This window comes from Gordionus sp. m RMFG-2023, chromosome 1, assembly GCF_954871325.1.
Source record: "Gordionus sp. m RMFG-2023 chromosome 1, tfGorSpeb1-WG-v2, whole genome shotgun sequence".
NCBI classification, from domain to species: domain Eukaryota; kingdom Metazoa; phylum Nematomorpha; class Gordioida; order Chordodea; family Parachordodidae; genus Gordionus; species Gordionus sp. m RMFG-2023.
This window is the reverse complement of record NC_088775.1, coordinates 46042153-46060513: the sequence shown is the minus strand read 5'-3', so window position 1 is coordinate 46060513 and position 18361 is coordinate 46042153. Positions and strand designations below refer to the sequence as shown.

Sequence of the window (18361 nt, the reverse complement as noted above, 5' to 3'; positions counted from 1 at the left end):
ATTTTTAAATATATTATTTGATTTTATATGTTCGTTGTGACGATAACACAAATTTTAGCCCCGAAAAAGCCCTTTCTACAGAAACTTGTATTGCGGGAACCTCCAGTACTATAAGAGCACGTTAATATAATTCTGGATATTCAAATTATTTCCATTTCTAAAATATAAAAACTTAACCGGTTTAAGCGTTTTTATAAAGATTCTTTTTACTCCTTCAAAAAATAATTATATCGGTTCGGTTACGGTTACGGTTCAGATATTTAACAAAAATAAATTTTTTTAAAAAATATATTTAAGGGGATTCGGAATCTTTTTTTAAAAAAACAATTAAATTATATTTTTTTGCCGCCTGGCTGGCACCAGAAAATTTTATTTTTTAGAGATATTTAATATGTATTACTTTTATTCTTTAAATCATTAAATACTCGAAAAAATGGTTTTAATATAAATTAAATGTAAAAAATAAATATTATTTTTAAATTAATAATTTAGACAAATTAGAGGAAAAGAAAGCGAAAAGAGGTGCGGGCCTAATTTTTTATTCACGGCCCGCCAGCTCACGGTGGCAATAATCACGCCCATTCACGCTTACCACTAAAAAAATTTCGACTCGACCCGCCCTCTCACGAAAGGCAATATTTTGATTCACGTCCGAAAATTCAACGGTGTTTTTAAATTTTTCTAAATTTTAATACTATAATTTTTTACATTTTGAATTTACTCTATTTATTTCTTTAATTCCATAATCCATAATAACAAAAAATAAATACATATTATAAATCCAAATTTTTACTTAGAAAAAGAAGAATGTCTATTTTTAAAATTTCAATTATGTAATACTTTCCTCTAATAGGCGATTGGCTACAGAAAATAACCTTTCAGGGCTGACAAAATTTTACTCTCTAATTTTTTTAAAAAAGGAAATAAATTTTCCTGCTTCCAAAACTTCAAAATATTGCCATTGTTATTTGTTTTATTTTTTTAAATTTTATTTTGATAATATTGATATTGGTATAATTATAAAAAAAAATCAGACCCGATGGCTTAACTTGCACACTCTGGTCCAATGGGAAATCCCTTATTTGAGATGCAATCTGCGTATCATCCTTTTCAATTAATACAAACCCTCTTACTTGTGTGGAAAATAAAAAAATTAATAAATATTCAAAATTAAATAACTTTATATTTCGCCAATAGTCATTTCAACTAACGGCAATTTTTCACAGTCTACATATATTTTTTAAAAAACTTTATCACGAAATTTTTTTAGCATAACAAACGAAAATCGCGAATCCTTATTTCTTAAACAAAAACTTCAATTGGAAATTTTTAAACCCAATTATACTTGCTTTTTAGGTATATTTTCATTATTAAATTAAGCTCTTTTTAAAGCCTTCGATGCTATTAATATATATTTTTTTATATATTTTTACATATTTTTTTATAGTTGTTTTAATATTTTAGTGTTTTATCATATAAACGTGTTCTTATAGTACAGGCTGTTCCCGCAACACATGTTTCTGTAGAAAGGGCTTTTTCGGTGCTAAAATGTGTGTTATCATCACAACGAACAAAAAGGAATTATTTATACTTGAAAATATATTATTAAAAGTTCAAATAATATATTTAAAAATGAGTTATTTTGAATCTTATATATTTTTTTATATATATAATTCATAGATGCTTATAATAAAAATAAATTAGAAGATGATGTTGCTTCAATAAAAAAAAATTTATAACCGTAATGAACCTTTATAAACCTTTATAATTAGCTGAACCGAACCTTTACAAATTTCTTCTCAAGAACCGTAACCATTTAAATTTTTTACATACTGAACCGTGACCAAACTGAACCGTTATAAATAACGGTTCGGGTCCCTGCTTAAATGTTCAACGAAATGCTTATTGCATTGAATAATTGTTGCAATAATTCGGATATTTTATAAATATATTTTTTAAAACAAAGTCTTAACCTCATCCCTTTTCATTCATTAAATGCCTTAATTTAATACTATTTACTTTTTTTTAAATTTTCTTTTTAAATCCTTATTTTGGCCTTTTAATTATATGGTGCCAGCCGCAAAAAAAGAAAAGAAAAAGTAATTATATTTATTATTTTTCATGGGGATTCGGAATATTTTTTAAATATTTAAAAAAAAAGATCCCGAATAAAACGTGGGGATTTAAAATCTTGAATCCCCATGTTGGGATTCCGAATCCCACATGATTCCATATCCCAATACGACATATTTATATTAACATAGATTTACTTAATAAATTTTTTTATTTATATCGAACAATAATTAATTTATTTTTAATTCAAAAACACGTGCTATTAAATCAGGTCTATCTGAAGGACTTTGCCCGGGAAATAGATTTTCCTTAATTTCACGCCAATTAGCATTGCATGTAAAAGTAATAAACAAATCAGGTTTACCAAATTTTAGCACAATGGTTATTGCATCATGATAGCGTTCTTGCATATTTCTTGAGACCTTGAAAAGATGATGGTAGTATTACTTCTTTACCGGGAATTATAGTGTTTGACCTTATTTCCAAGCAGTCCATTAATTCAGATATTCATATGTTCGTAATTTTGGCTGATTTTTTCTAATAAAATTTAAATTATTTGCCTTGACCTGTAAATAGGAATCAACAATATATTGTTGGGAAAATTTCTCAGTAAAAAGGATTGGGTTGAATTCATTTTCACGAATTTCTAATCTAAACATTTTAAACTGTAGTAGTAAAAAATTTGTTCTTCTACGCCTTGTACCTTCGCCCTTTAAATCTGGTTTTCATCCAGGGTCACCAAAAGGAAATAATAGAGGATATACCATTGGATCAAGATCAGGATTTAATATATTTATATTTATGAGATTGCTATCATCAACTCGGGGATAGACTTTGATATCTCGCTTAAACGGGGGTTCACCATAATCATTTGCAAAAATCATAGCGACATCTATATTAGGGATGTTGTATCTTCGCTTGTCACTTGTGCAATCTGCACGAAAGATCATAATAATTTTTTAAATTGGACGATTTTCTTGAATGTCTCTATTTTTTTCTTCTTTCTCAATTTCCCCCAAAGTTTCAAAGCTAATGAAAATGGGTATTTTTGTCTTATTAAAATATTTTTCAAGAGATTCTCATTTCAACCTGAATTTTTTTTCATATGTAATCAGCTATTAACAGCCAGTGTAGTTTCAAGGGCATATAGTTGTGCAAACTTGGGAGGCACCAGTGGAAGGATATAAATGAAATGTCCTGTGAAAAATTTTCCCATTACCTCTAAAACAATATGGGCCCGGGTTCAAACTATTAGAAATCTGTGCATCCACCGATGAAAATGCAAGAGAACTTTATAAGAATGGATGTTTCATAAAGTTGATTTGATAAAAAGTCTTGTAAAAAAGAAATATATCTGATTGATGATATCTTATCTTTATTCTTAATACAGCAATTCTTGATTTTAAACATCTCAGTGGTAAAAATTTATATAGGATTTAATTAATATTTCTTTTATTAGGATGTCAGAATTTTAAAAATAAATTCTGGATTCTAATTACATTTAAATATAAATTATAATTTATGATTTTTTTTTAACATTTTACTTGTATTTTTTTCATAATTATTATTTATTATTTCTAAGATAGAGTTTTTGTGGTATGAGATTTGTTACAAATACTTTTAATTGAATCAACTAATTTGAGGTAAATATAATTATATATATTATAAATCAAAGAAATCCTGAGTCAATCAGTCTATATTAGAGGTCTGCAATGGGCGAATTTTATTCAAAAAGTCGGCCCACTCGTTGTTTTAAATTTTTTTTTAACTTGCCCGCCCACTTATAATTTTTTTAAATTTACCCGCCAGTCCGCCTAATGTTTAAAAATTATTTTAAATGCTGATTTGGCCTTATTTTAATGTATTTTTAAGTAAGCATATAAAATATACAATATTATGAAATAAAACTATTATTTTTAATAAATTGAAGTCTGTTCGCTCATTTCGCCTGAAAAATATTAAAAATTCACCCGCCAACACCCGCCCAATTATTAAAAATAAATATAAATTTTTTTTTAAAACACCGATAATTAATTATAAATCATTAAAAATTTATATTTTGCCAATCAAAATCGGCTCAGGCTTAGCCTTAGTCAATCAAAATCGGTTTAAACTTAGCCTTAGGCAAAAAAACCGGCTCTGGTTTAACTTTAGCCAAACTAAATTGGCCTAGTCTTAGCCAAAAGATTTACCTAAACTAAGCCTATTTTCCAACTAAAGATGTGACTATAAAAATACTATATCATATTTGGGCATTAGTTTGATCTCCAGTGGCTTCAATGAGCATCATCATACAAATATAGGCAGTCATAACATAATCCCATAGGGGTATTGGGGCATTAGCTTGTTTTTCCGCGGCTTTGTTAACCATCGTTCTGTCACCTATATGGTGGTTCATGAAGTCAGCTTGAATCTTCTATCATCCCTTCGGACAAGAAATTCCACTTGTATAATCATAAATTAATTTCTCAGATCACGTTACCCCGGTAATTATAGAATTTCGGGTTTTTGTCCATAGGGGGAGTTGAAATTGTTTTTGTTACGAACTTCGTCGTTTGATTCGTCTCTTTCACAAATTCCAACTAAGAAATGCACCTTTTTGCCCTTAGGAAGATGCACTTTAAATCCTCTCTGCTTTGAACCTTCCATAATAAATGCAATTAATTGCCCATAGGAGGACGCCATTTGATTCGTCTTATTCGAATACGATTTTTCAAATAATATACGACAATATGAAAAATCCAATCTATATATTTTGGAAAAAAGGATTATGATATATTCAAATAATTTATATATTCCTCTAAATAATATATTTGATAATATAGTAATTCATCTTCAAATATTTTATTATATTATTTTATTATTATCCACTTATTTATATTCAGAGTTTGAATATCATCAATATGCCCATATGAATTTCCGAATAATATAAATTCAATATAATATAAAACTAGAATCAGTATATTTCGAAAAAATGATTATTCTGGCATAATTTTCTAAATAAATTTAATATATTCCAAATATTATCTTTAATAATAAAGTGGCTAGGGTTTTACAAAATCCCTCTGAAATTATTTAAAATTATTTCATGAATATGTTTTATTCCAAAAACATGAGTGGTTATCGATAATATAAAAATACAAATTTTTTGATATATCTTCCAAATAATATCTTAGCATTTGAAAGTCTATAGGACTTTCCTCCGAATAATTTAAATTCAATAATATATAAATTCAAAAATATATAGATTCAATAATGTCTAAATACAAATAAGTATATATCATAAATGTAGTAATATTATATTATATTATTACATTATTTTATATTTTTTAAGTGTATTCCATAATAAGGAATTAACATTTCTACAATTTATAAATATCAATGTCCTTTTCCTTCTCTCACGTAATGCAATGTTTTTTTGTATTCCATATTAAGAGAAATTAGCATTACTAATTACAATTATTAATATCAATATCCCTTCCCCTCCCCTCCTTTATGTAATGTTTAATTGTAGTTCATAATATGGAATCATCATTATTTATTACATTTATAAGGATCAATTTAATGTTATATAATATATAATTTTAAAAATTTACAATTTTAATATTATGGTTTATTTCTTTTTTTCAATGTAGAGAAAAAATAGTCGACAAAAAGTAGTAAAAATCTTTCAAGACAATATATCTCTTTATAGAATGAACATTTTTTAAAACAAAGAGATGCTCAAGTTCATCCTCAGAATTATAATAAAATACATGGAATTACAAAAAACACACTATCCTTACAAATATAATTTTTCATCAAAATGTAGCAAATCATTAATAATAAATCTTTTAGTGTTTATATTAGAATAAATTATTCAGTCAAAATGAGAATAACTTAAAAAATTAAAATGATAAGAAAATGAAATGGATAATTAGAATTAACTCTGCATACTCTTTTATAAAAGTATGCTTTTCATAATTAATTTATTGGATTCCATCTTGAACACATGAAAAGTCCATTTCTAACGTTCTTTCATCCAGTAAAAATCGTACTAATTTTATAGCATTATATACATTACTCAGAGTTGTTGTGAGTTAATAAATACCTGCCCGATTTTTTAAATATCTCAAAAACTTTCGAGAATTTGTTTTATTTATTCTAATAACATTTATGAAAAATGGACTTCATCTATTAGAGCTCTCTCAGCATCCACTAGTGTGGTTAAATAGTTGGTTTTACACGACCACGATAAACCAGAACCAATCCAACCAAATGGGTCGATCTGATCGACCATATCCATAGACGCGAACATCGGCCAGAGCACCAAAAATAACTTATTATTATATTTTATTGTGAATATTTTGCACAATCATATTTTTAAACAGAGAGGACGAATTTTTAATACATTATGTTTAATATTATTAGATACCTTTTTTAAAATAATTGTTCTCTTCTTATCTGAAAATATTGAATAATTTTTACCTTAAACTAGCAACTTGAGTTGCGAACTCGAGTTGAGTTATGATCGACCCAAATTAAAAATTAGAGGACGAGTAGTTCAATAGCATATAATAATTATAATATTAAAAAAATAATATATTATATTCCTTTTTTTTATAAAACGTTCTTATCTTGAGATAAAAATATTGAATAATGTTTACTTTACACTAGTAAATCGAGTCACAACTGAAGTAGAGATCGAAAACCCAATTTAAAAAATAGAGGATGAGTAATTCAATTCCATATTAATTAAATAATTAACATTGAATTCGAAATAATTATCTTCTAAGACCGGGAAATATTATAGGAATTTATCTATTTTTAGATATTAGTAATTCATATATCATCAAAAAATGAGGGTAGTATATGTTAATTTAATTAATAATTTTAGGGGTTAGGCCTAAAGTTGTAAAAATTGGCTAAGGTTTAAGCTGACTAGATGAGTTGGCTCAGGAGTTGACATTAGTCAGCACAGGAGTTGGCTCTAGTCAACCCAATAGTTGGCTCTAATTAGTTGGCACAATAGTTGGCTTGAGTTTAATTTTGAGCCAAAGTGTATTTATTTGTTATTTAACTCAAATTCGCTAATGGATATTATGATAAAAATTAATTGCTTAATATATAGCTAAAATTTGTTCCTTTCATTTGTAATATTGGCTATCCAGAAAATTTCATGAACCTGAATTATATACCCTCTAGCGAGTAGTTATAGCTGTTCAAGTATCGATGAAAAGATCTTTCTGTGCACTACGATTAAGTAACCCCATTACAAACTAGAATAGACAAATGTAATAGACGATATTTTAACCATCAAATTTAATGAAAATTTGTTAAACAATGTTATCTTTTGATTTTTCATATTCATTTTTATATTAAAGATTTTGAGTTATTAATATTTGTGAATAATTATATATTGTCATAGAATAAATAAAATTTTAGTGAAATTGTTACAAAATTAAGTTATACTAATTTTGAAATGACATAGTCAAAAAAGGTGGTACCCACATTTTTCGAACTCGTTAATTTTAAAAATTTATTTTAATCTAAATCGACTCGAATTTCGGCAATAATTATATTTTTTATTAAAACTAATAATATAGTTAACTACAAAATGTCTATAATGATAAAATCAATAAATATCGTACTTTTATAACACTCTAAATAAATTTTTGGGTTGGACCTATAAAAAAAAACTTCACCGATCAGTTAAAACATGACCACCTGAGAGTTCTATAGGATCTAGACTTGGATGCTCGCTTACACAGGCACACACTTGCCACCAATGCAACTTAACCGTTCAACCTAACGCCCGACACTGCCTAAACTGCAGCCTCCACCAAGGTCGTCATCTCCGGCATAAAGCAATTTATAAAATCATCCATAATGCTTTTAATAAGGCTAAAGTATCCAACATACTCAAACCAACCTCACATTACAGGACGGCCTCTGACCCGGCGGTTTAACCTGCACCCCCTGATCCAACGGGAAATCCCTTATTTGGGATGCAACCTGCGTCTCCTCTATTCTTTCATCAATTAATTCAAACCCTCTTAATTGCGGGGAAAATAAAAAAATTAATAAATATTCAAAATTAAATAACTTTATATTTCAGCCAATAGTCATATCAACTAACGGCAATTTTTCACAGTCTACATATTTTTTTTAAAAAAACTTTATCGCGAAAAATTTTTAACCTAAAATCGCGAATTCATATTTCTTAAACAAAAACTTTAACTAGAAATTTTTAAACACAATTAGGTACATATTCATTATTAAATTAAGCTCTTTTCAGAGCCTCCGATATTTACAAAATATATATATTTATTTTTATTTAGTAATTTGATATATTTTTATATACTTGTTTTAATATTTTAATGTTTTATCATTTTTTTTATTTAAAGTAACCCATGACCGGAAAAAAATAAAAAAAATAAAAAGATTTGTAAAAAAATATTTTTTAAATGAAATAGAAATTTTTAAAATTATAAAGAATAAATTTATTATTAGATATAACCAGTAGCGTACGCAGAATTTGGTGGGGGGGGGGGGAGGAAGGGGGGGGGGGATAATTAAAATTTTTTTAAATAAAATTATTGTTATTTAAAAATATCAAGCATAAATTTATTAGGACTTATAACTATTTCTAATATACAAATTTAAATTAATATGAATTATAAAAAATTAAATATATAAACCGATATATAAAAATAAATTTGATTTAAAAAATATTAAACGAATTATAACCGGCGGCATATAAATACTTTAAATAAATCTGAATTATAAAATATTAAGTGGATATAACCAGGATATGATGACTATAAAATAAATAATCCATAATAGAAATTTAAATTTTTTTGAGCTTTTAAAATTTATATATAAAGTATAAAAAATCTAAATGTTGGAAATATGAATAATTATATTTTTTATGTAGAAAAATATATAAGACATTAAAAAATGATAGCAAAAAAATATTATAGAAAAATTATATAATGTAAAATCCAATCTTCGTTGGGAGGGAGCTAATTTTTCAATTATCTCATCCGTGTTTGGCGTCAAATGCCTATGAATATTCAATAGGGCCAGACCATTCAACCTACTTTCAGAAGTTGTACTTCTTAGGTACGTTTTTAATCTTCTTAAAGAAGAGAATGTTCTCTCATTAGTTGCAGTACTAATGGGAAGAGTTGCTAATATATATAATAATTTCAATATATTGGGAAAATAATCTAAAAGATGTTTGAAATGATGCAAAGCATCATAGCCTTTTTTGGGACTATATCAACCATAGTTAATCTTTTATACCATAGTTGGCATTCAGCTAATAAAGCATCATGAGATACATTAATGTCTTCATGATAAAAATCTTTCAAATATTTTATTTTTTTTCTATCATCATCTGAAAAAGGTTCAGAGGGCTTTTGCGGAGGTAATATCTGCAGATTGATAAGTGTTTCTTGATAAATTAAAAACCTTTCATTTACTTGGGTTATAAATGTATCCAAAAGAGGTATAAAGACATTTATTTTATAATATTCTTCTATTGACCCTATATAAATATTTGGACGATAAGTTTGCCTTACTGTAAGTCGAGGGAGACAAATATTGAACTCGTATAGCTCTGCTTTTGATTCAACATTAACATATAAAATATGAAATTCCTCATCAGCATTAGCTCTAATTTCTTTGAGTTCTAATAAAATTGTCTCTGCTATTCTCATCATCTCAATCAAATCAATATCAGGTTTTTGAAAAGTATTACATAAAATAGTTGTATAATTAAATAATTTATTAATACATTCTAATGCGAAAAAAAAAATTGGTATAAATATTGAATCCAGTAACTTGCTTGCTTCTGAAGAAATATCTTTTTCAGACATTGTGATATTTCTATAAGAGCATTAATAATCGGCTCTTCTAACTCGATAAAAGCTGTTACTGCTTGATGTCGAAGACTCCATCTTGTTGGACAAGCTTTTTGCAATTTTTTTCTCCTTGTTGGGCAAGGAGTTTCAGATTTAATTCTGTTCAAAATATTTTGACGCTTGGGGTATCTAAACATCTCATAGATGCTAGATATTTTACCTGATATAAATATAAAAAATTTAATTTAATAATTAAAAACCTAAGCAATTTGATATAATCCGATATTGCTAAGTTGAGTGAATGGGCATCACAGTGGACATATATAGTTGTTGGGCATTTTTTTTTAATAAATGCCTGAAGCCCATTGAATTGTCCACTCATTGCACGTGCTCCATCATACCCTTGCCCACGTATCTTATTTATATTTAGCTATATTTTTTAAAATAATTATATAATAAGATTAATTATTACTTTTAATTTTTTAAGATTCACAAATATTACATCAGCTAAAGCAGACCCAGTCATGCTTTGAAACAGGAATAAATTGGAGAAACATTTCCTTGATAATGTTTTTATGAGTATCTACATATCGCGCACACAACGACATCTGCTCAATGCCAGCAATGTCCGTGGTCTCATCTGCCAAAATTGAGAAGCATGGGGCAGAATTGATTTCAACAATCAATTTTTCTAAAATGATATTGTTGCAAATATCCATTATCTCATTTTATATCCTAGGGCTGAGATAAGTAGCATTTTTATTGGTACTAATGAGGCTCTCAATTAATACAGGATCTCCCAATGCTTTAAATTTTAAAAGTCCACGGAAATTACCTTCGTTATCATTATTATTAAAATTTAAGCTTCCTGAATCCTTGTGGCCACGAAGTGCTAGGCCTTGCTGGCCACAATATAAAATAGCCTCAATAGTTAGTTTTATCTTGCCTCTATTTTCTTTTGCAATTTTAACCCTATTTTTATCAATTATTGATGAAATGGGAATCATACCCTCCTTTTGAATTGATTCTTTTGAGGAAATCATCAGTTCACAGCTTTTGTTTATTAAATTATCATACTATACTTTTTTGCTTTTAGGCATGATTTTCACCTTCAGCGTTTTTAAAAAAAAGTCTAATATCCATGAAATTTGAAAATTATAATACCGGGAAATTTAAAAATAATGGATAAATATTACGCCACAAGGAAAACTTGAAAATGAAATTAATTTATAAAGTAAATTAGTAAATGAAAAAGGTAATAATATAAAAATTTAAAAAGAAATAGTATGAATAATTATAATAAAATATAAAAAATAATATTTTTGAAAAATATTTCCGGCATCTGCATTTTGGCTTTGGTAGGGGGGGGGATTTGTCCCCCTGCCCCCCCCTTCCGCTGCGTACGCCAATGGATATAACACTGTTATCCTATCAATATAAAGAACACTATATCTATCAAATTTATGATTAGTGATAGTTTTGATGGTACTTATACGGTACATTAAATAAAAAATAAATAAAAAATAGATCTTATCACTTGACAAACCATGATATTTTTTTTAATAAACAATAATTTATTTTTATAAAGATAATTAGAAATATTAAAAATAATTGTGCAGATCTATGTAAAAATACTAGTTTGATTTTCTGAAAATTTTTTTAATTCTTCTTTTATAATTAATTGTTTAGCAATTTAAATTGTATAAATTAAATTGTTCCCCATGACTAGTATTATTGTCTTAAAAAATAAAAATGTTAGTGTTAAAACAGATTTTTATAACAATGATAAAATAAATATAATAATTTCTTTCTTATTATTAATTTCTATATATTGGGTGCCAGCTAGACGGCAATAAGTAAAATAAATATATAAAATAATTATAAAGTTATATAGATTTTTCTTTAGCCAGAAGAATAGGTTCATATTTTATATCAAAAAAATATTATGTTGGTTTTGTATAGGTGCTCGGGTCGGTGTTCAGGTCTGCGCTCGGGTTGGTGTTCGCGTTGGCTATCGGGTCGATGCTCAGGTCGGTGCTTGGGTAGATGATCGGGTCTAGTGTTGCGTAATCGGCTAAAAACAACGCCTAAGTCTAAAAATCAGCTAAAACTAAATTAGTCAAAAATTCTGCATCGGCTAATCGTCCGTCAGCGTTCTGTAAGATATGCCTAGCATTAATTATTATATATTTATTTTAGTAAAATAATTTATTTTATTTATATTAATGTAAATATTTTATTATTATCAACAAATAAACATGATATGATTTAATATTTTTTATTTATATTATTATATTATGAAATGATATTTATTTGATGTTTTTTTTAATAAAAAAAATCGGTAACTCACTGAATCACTGGGAAATTTTTAATTTTTTCTTTTTTTTAAATATATATTTTTTATTTCTTTTATTTTATATAATGATAATAAATATAAGATCGTCAGAATTTTGGTAGAAATTTTTTAATGGAAGGGGCAAATCAAATATTGATAAATCTTAAAATTAAATATTTTTCCAAGTTATAACAATCGGAATGAAAATGGATATGATCATTACTGATAGACCCTAATGATATATCAACCCACACTCAACGTATTGAGCGTTTATGGGAGGATCTTAAAGCAAGCATCTCCAGAAATAATATGTGAATATTCCTATTTTCGTATATAAATAAATTAATTAAATTTTGAAATGATATAAATATATATAGAACTATTTTTCCTTAAAAATATATATCTATATTATCATTGTATATATATTATCTTTATTCAAATAAATTGATTAATTATCTAGTATTTGATTTAAGAGTAAATTGTAAGAATTATGAAAATTTTCACAAATAAAATACTCCGTTTTTTTTTAAATTGTTAAATATACTCTGTTTTTTAATATTCTTAAATATACTCCGATTTTTAAATTCTTAAATATACTCCCTTTGTAAATTTTTAAATACACTCCTTTTTTAAAAAATTTTAAATATAGTCCGTTTTTATTGTAAAAATACACCAAAATTCAATTTGAATATGCTCTTTTTTTTAAACTTATGAATTTACTCCGTTTTTTTTAATTTTTAAATATACTCCGTTTTTTTAAATTTTTAAATATACTCCGTTTTTATTGTAAAATTACACCAAAAAAATATCCAAACGATCTTATATTTATTAAATATTTAAAAAAATATTATAAAACATAAATAAAAAAAAAGGGTAGATCTATAAGTCGAAAGGCTGCATGATACGAAAGGCTAAAAAATAATATTGAAAATAAAAATAACAAAGAAAATGATTAATGTGTAATTTGATTGATTTATTGCTTTTTTTAAGAGAAAAATATTATAATAACATTACATTATAATATATTAAAAAAATGGAAATTTTAAGATCTTTTCAATTTTTTTTATTAATTCTTTGAAATAAATTCGGTTTTAATTTTATTAATTTTTAATTTATATTTTTAATTAAATTATATTTATTTATTTAAAAAAAATGGAATATAATATATTAAAAAAATGGAAATTTTAAGATCTTTTCAATTTTTTTATTAATTCTTTGAAATAAATTGCGGTTTTATTTTTATTTAATTTTTAATTTTTATTTTTAATTAAATTATATTTGGTTATTTTAAAAAAATGGATTATAATATTTCAATTTTTTTATTAATTCTTTGAAATAAATTGCGATTATAATTTTATTTAATTTCATTCATTTTTAATTTATATTTTTAATTAAATTATATTTGGTAATTTTAAAAAAATGGATTATAATATTTGAATTTTTTTATTAATTCTTTGAAATAAATTGCGATTTTAATTTTATTTAATTTCATTAATTTTTAATTTTTATTTTTAATTAAATTATATTTGGTTATTTAAAAATTATGGAATTTTTAAAATTATATGTATATTCTATTTAAGTTTTTTTTCAAAACTAAATTGATAGTAAGTATAACGATATTGTGAGTACTGGATTAGGGAAAAGACTAACATCTTAAACGTAATTTTAAGTATCTTTATATCATTCTACTCAGAATTAAATTTCCTATCCAATTATGCTTAGATATATTTTTTTACGTTTCCGGTTCAAAAAATAACATTTTTGTCGCGAAAACGTTCGAAAGGAAAAGGCTAACATCTTAAGTTTAATTTTATAAACTTTTATATCATTGAACTCAGAATTAAATTTCCTATTGAAATATGCTTTGATGTATTTTTTTACGTTATCGGTTCTAAAAATAAATTTTTTGTGGTAAAAACGTTATAAGGGAAAAAGCTAACATCTTAAACGCAATTTTAGGTATTTTTATATCATTCTACTCAGAATCAAACTTCCTATCCAAATATGCTTAGATGTATTTTTTTACGTTTCCGGTTCAAAAAATAACATTTTTGTCGCGAAAACGTTTGAAGGGAAAAGGCTAACATCTTAAGTTTAATTTTATAAATTTTTATATCATTGAACTCAGAATTAAATTTCCTATCTAAATATGCTTTGATGTAATTTTTTACGTTATCGGTTCAAAAAATAAATTAAAAAAATTTTTTTGTGGTAAAAACGTTGGAAGGGAAAAGGCTAAGATCTTAAACGCAATTTTGAATATTTTTATATCATTCTACTCAGAATTAAATTTCCTAAAAAATTATGCTTAGATGTATTTTTTTACGTTTTCGGTTCAAAAAATAACATTTTTGTCGCGAAAACGTTCGAAGGGAAAAGGCTAACATCTTTAGTTTAATTTTATAAATTTTTATATCATTGAACTCAGAATTAAATTTCCTATCTAAATATGCTTTGGTGTATTTTTTTACGTTATCGGTTCAAAAAATAAATTTTAATAATTTTTTTGTGGTAAAAACGTTGGAAGGGAAAAGGCTAACATCTTAAACGCAATTTTGAATATTTTTATATCATTCTACTCAGAATTAAATTTTCTATCCAATTATGCTTAGATGTATTTTTTTAAGTTTCCGGTTCAAAAAATAACATTTTTGTCGGGAAAACGTTCGAAGGGAAAAGGCTAACATCTTAAGTTTAATTTATAAATTTTTATATCATTGAACTCAGAATTAAATTTCCTATTGAAATATGCTTTGATGTATTTTTTTACGTTATCGGTTCAAAAAATAAATTTTAATAATTTTTTTGTGGTAAAAACGTTGGAAGGTAAAAGGCTAACATCTTAAACGCAATTTTGAATATTTTTATATCATTCTACTCAGAATTAAATTTCCTATCCAATTATGCTTAGATGTATTTTTTTACGATTCCAGTTCAAAAATTAACATTTTTGTCGCGAAAACGTTCGAAGGGAAAAGGCTAACATCTTTAGTTTAATTTTATAAATTTTTATATCATTGAACTCAGAATTAAATTTCCTATCTAAATATGCTTTGATGTAATTTTTTACGTTATCGGTTCAAAAAATAAATTAAAAAAATTTTTTTGTGGTAAAAACGTTGGAAGGGAAAAGGCTAAGATCTTAAACGCAATTTTGAATATTTTTATATCATTCTACTCAGAATTAAATTTCCTAAAAAATTATGCTTAGATGTATTTTTTTACGTTTTCGGTTCAAAAAATAACATTTTTGTCGCGAAAACGTTCGAAGGGAAAAGGCTAACATCTTTAGTTTAATTTTATAAATTTTTATATCATTGAACTCAGAATTAAATTTCCTATCTAAATATGCTTTGGTGTATTTTTTTACGTTATCGGTTCAAAAAATAAATTTTAATAATTTTTTTGTGGTAAAAACGTTGGAAGGGAAAAGGCTAACATCTTAAACGCAATTTTGAATATTTTTATATCATTCTACTCAGAATTAAATTTTCTATCCAATTATGCTTAGATGTATTTTTTTAAGTTTCCGGTTCAAAAAATAACATTTTTGTCGGGAAAACGTTCGAAGGGAAAAGGCTAACATCTTAAGTTTAATTTATAAATTTTTATATCATTGAACTCAGAATTAAATTTCCTATTGAAATATGCTTTGATGTATTTTTTTACGTTATCGGTTCAAAAAATAAATTTTAATAATTTTTTTGTGGTAAAAACGTTGGAAGGTAAAAGGCTAACATCTTAAACGCAATTTTGAATATTTTTATATCATTCTACTCAGAATTAAATTTCCTATCCAATTATGCTTAGATGTATTTTTTTACGTTTCCAGTTCAAAAATTAACATTTTTGTCGCGAAAACGTTCGAAGGGAAAAGGCTAACATCTTTAGTTTAATTTTATAAATTTTTATATCATTGAACTCAGAATTAAATTTCCTATCTAAATGTGCTTTGATGTAATTTTTTACGTTATCGATTCAAAAAATTAATTTTAAAAATTTTTTTGTGGTAAAAACGTTGGAATGAAAAGTCTAACATCTTAAACGCAATTTTGAATATTTTTATATCATTCTACTCAGAATTAAATTTCCTATCCAATTATGCTTAGATGTATTTTTTTAATTCTGAGTTCAATGATATAAAAATTTATAAAATTAAACTAAAGATGTTACGTTTTCGCGACAAAAATGGAAACGTAAAAAAATACATCTAAGCATAATTGGATAGGAAATTTAATTCTGAGTAGAATGATATAATAATACCTAAAATTGCGTTTAAGATGTTAGCCTTTTCCCTTCCAATGTTTTTACCACAAAAAAATTATTAAAATTTATTTTTTGAACCGATAACGTAAAAAAATACATCAAAGCATATTTAGATAGGAAATTTAATTCTGAGTTCAATGATATAAAAATTTATAAAATTAAACTAAAGATGTTAGCCTTTTCCCTTCGAACGTTTTCGCGACAAAAATGTTATTTTTTGAACCGGAAACGTAAAAATATACATCTAAGCATAATTGGATAGGAAATTTAATTCTGAATAGAATGATATGAAAATATTCAAAATTGCGTTTAAGATGTTAGCCTTTTCCCTTCCAACGTTTTTACCACAAAAAATTTATTTTTTGAACCGATAACGTAAAAAATTACATCAAAGCATATTTCATTAGGAAATTTAATTCTGAGTTCAATGATATCAAAATTTATAAAATTAAACTAAAGATGTTAGCCTTTTCCCTTCGAACGTTTTCGCGACAAAAATGTTATTTTTTGAACCGGAAACGTAAAAAAATACATCTAAGCATAATTGGATAGGAAATTTAATTCTGAGTAGAATGATATAAAGATACTTAAAATTACGTTTAAGATGTTAGTCTTTTCCCTAATCCAGTACTCACAATATCGTTATACTTACTATCAATTTAGTTTTGAAAAAAAATTTAAATAGAATATACATATAATTTTAAAAATTCAATTATTTTTACATAACCAAATATAATTTAATTAAAAATATAAATTAAAAATTAATGAAATTAAATAAAATTAAAATCGCAATTTATTTCAAAGAATTAATAAAAAAATTGAAATATTATAATCCATTTTTTTAAAATAACCAAATATAATTTAATTAAAAATATAAATTAAAAATTAATAAAATTAAAACCGCAATTTATTTCAAAGAATTAATAAAAAAATTGAAAAGATCTTTAAAATTTACATTTTTTTAATATTTTATATTCCATTTTTTTAAAATAAATAAATATAATTTAATTAAAATTATAAATTAAAAATTAAATAAAATTAAAACCGCAATTTATTTCAAAGAATTAATAAAAAAATTGAAAAGATCTTAAAATTTCCATTTTTTTAAATTTAATATTTTTCTCCTAGATTCGCAGCAAGGCAAGCCCATCGTTTCGATATTAATTCAGGGCCAGTCGAAGAATACTATAAAATAAATCTCTTTATTCCTCTCTTAGATACTTTTATAACTCAAATGGATGGAAGGTTCTTGATTAATCAGGCAACACTTACAAATCTGTAGATATTATTATCGCAGAATTCTTCTGAATCTATTTCAAATTCTGATAGAGAAAAAATTAAATATTTGGCAGATTTTTTTAATTATAAAAGTTTAACTATGGTTAATAATTTCCCAAAAAAGGCTATATAAATGTTTTGCATAATACAAACAAATTCTATTTTCATAATATGCAAAAATTATTATTAACTCCCATGTTAATAAAAAACTAGAAGATGAATTAATAACTTTCCAAAAATTTTAAATATCTAAAGAACTATTCTTATACTTTCTATTTAATTTAAATTATGCCCCAAGTAATTAATATTAGCGTCCATTTCTAATTTTGAAAAACTGCCCGAATAATTTGATGTCTTTTTTATACAATTTTCATTCATTAGTCTTTATAATATAGATCAATTATTATTTCTTTTTCTGAAGTATCGATTATATTCCAATCATAAATAAAATAAAAACAAAAAGGTGCTCATTCTATAAAAACGGAATTGGGACTACAGGTTCCCAAAAAAAACGAATAATTATATTTTAAAATTGTTAAGGGCTCTTATTTTACCGCATATA

At 25.1% G+C, this 18361-nt stretch overlaps 1 long non-coding RNA gene across 1 annotated transcript in view; it reads left to right on the top strand.

Moving 5' to 3' along the window:
• The window catches only part of LOC135931040 (uncharacterized), a 36347-nt gene extending 23729 nt beyond the window's left edge, over nt 1-12618 (top strand). The window contains exons 2-3 of the long non-coding RNA XR_010572914.1: nt 11883-12078; nt 12442-12618. This is a non-coding gene — a long non-coding RNA (uncharacterized LOC135931040). The remainder of the gene's footprint in view (nt 1-11882; nt 12079-12441) is intronic.
• Nucleotides 12619-18361: the final 5743 nt, after the last annotated feature.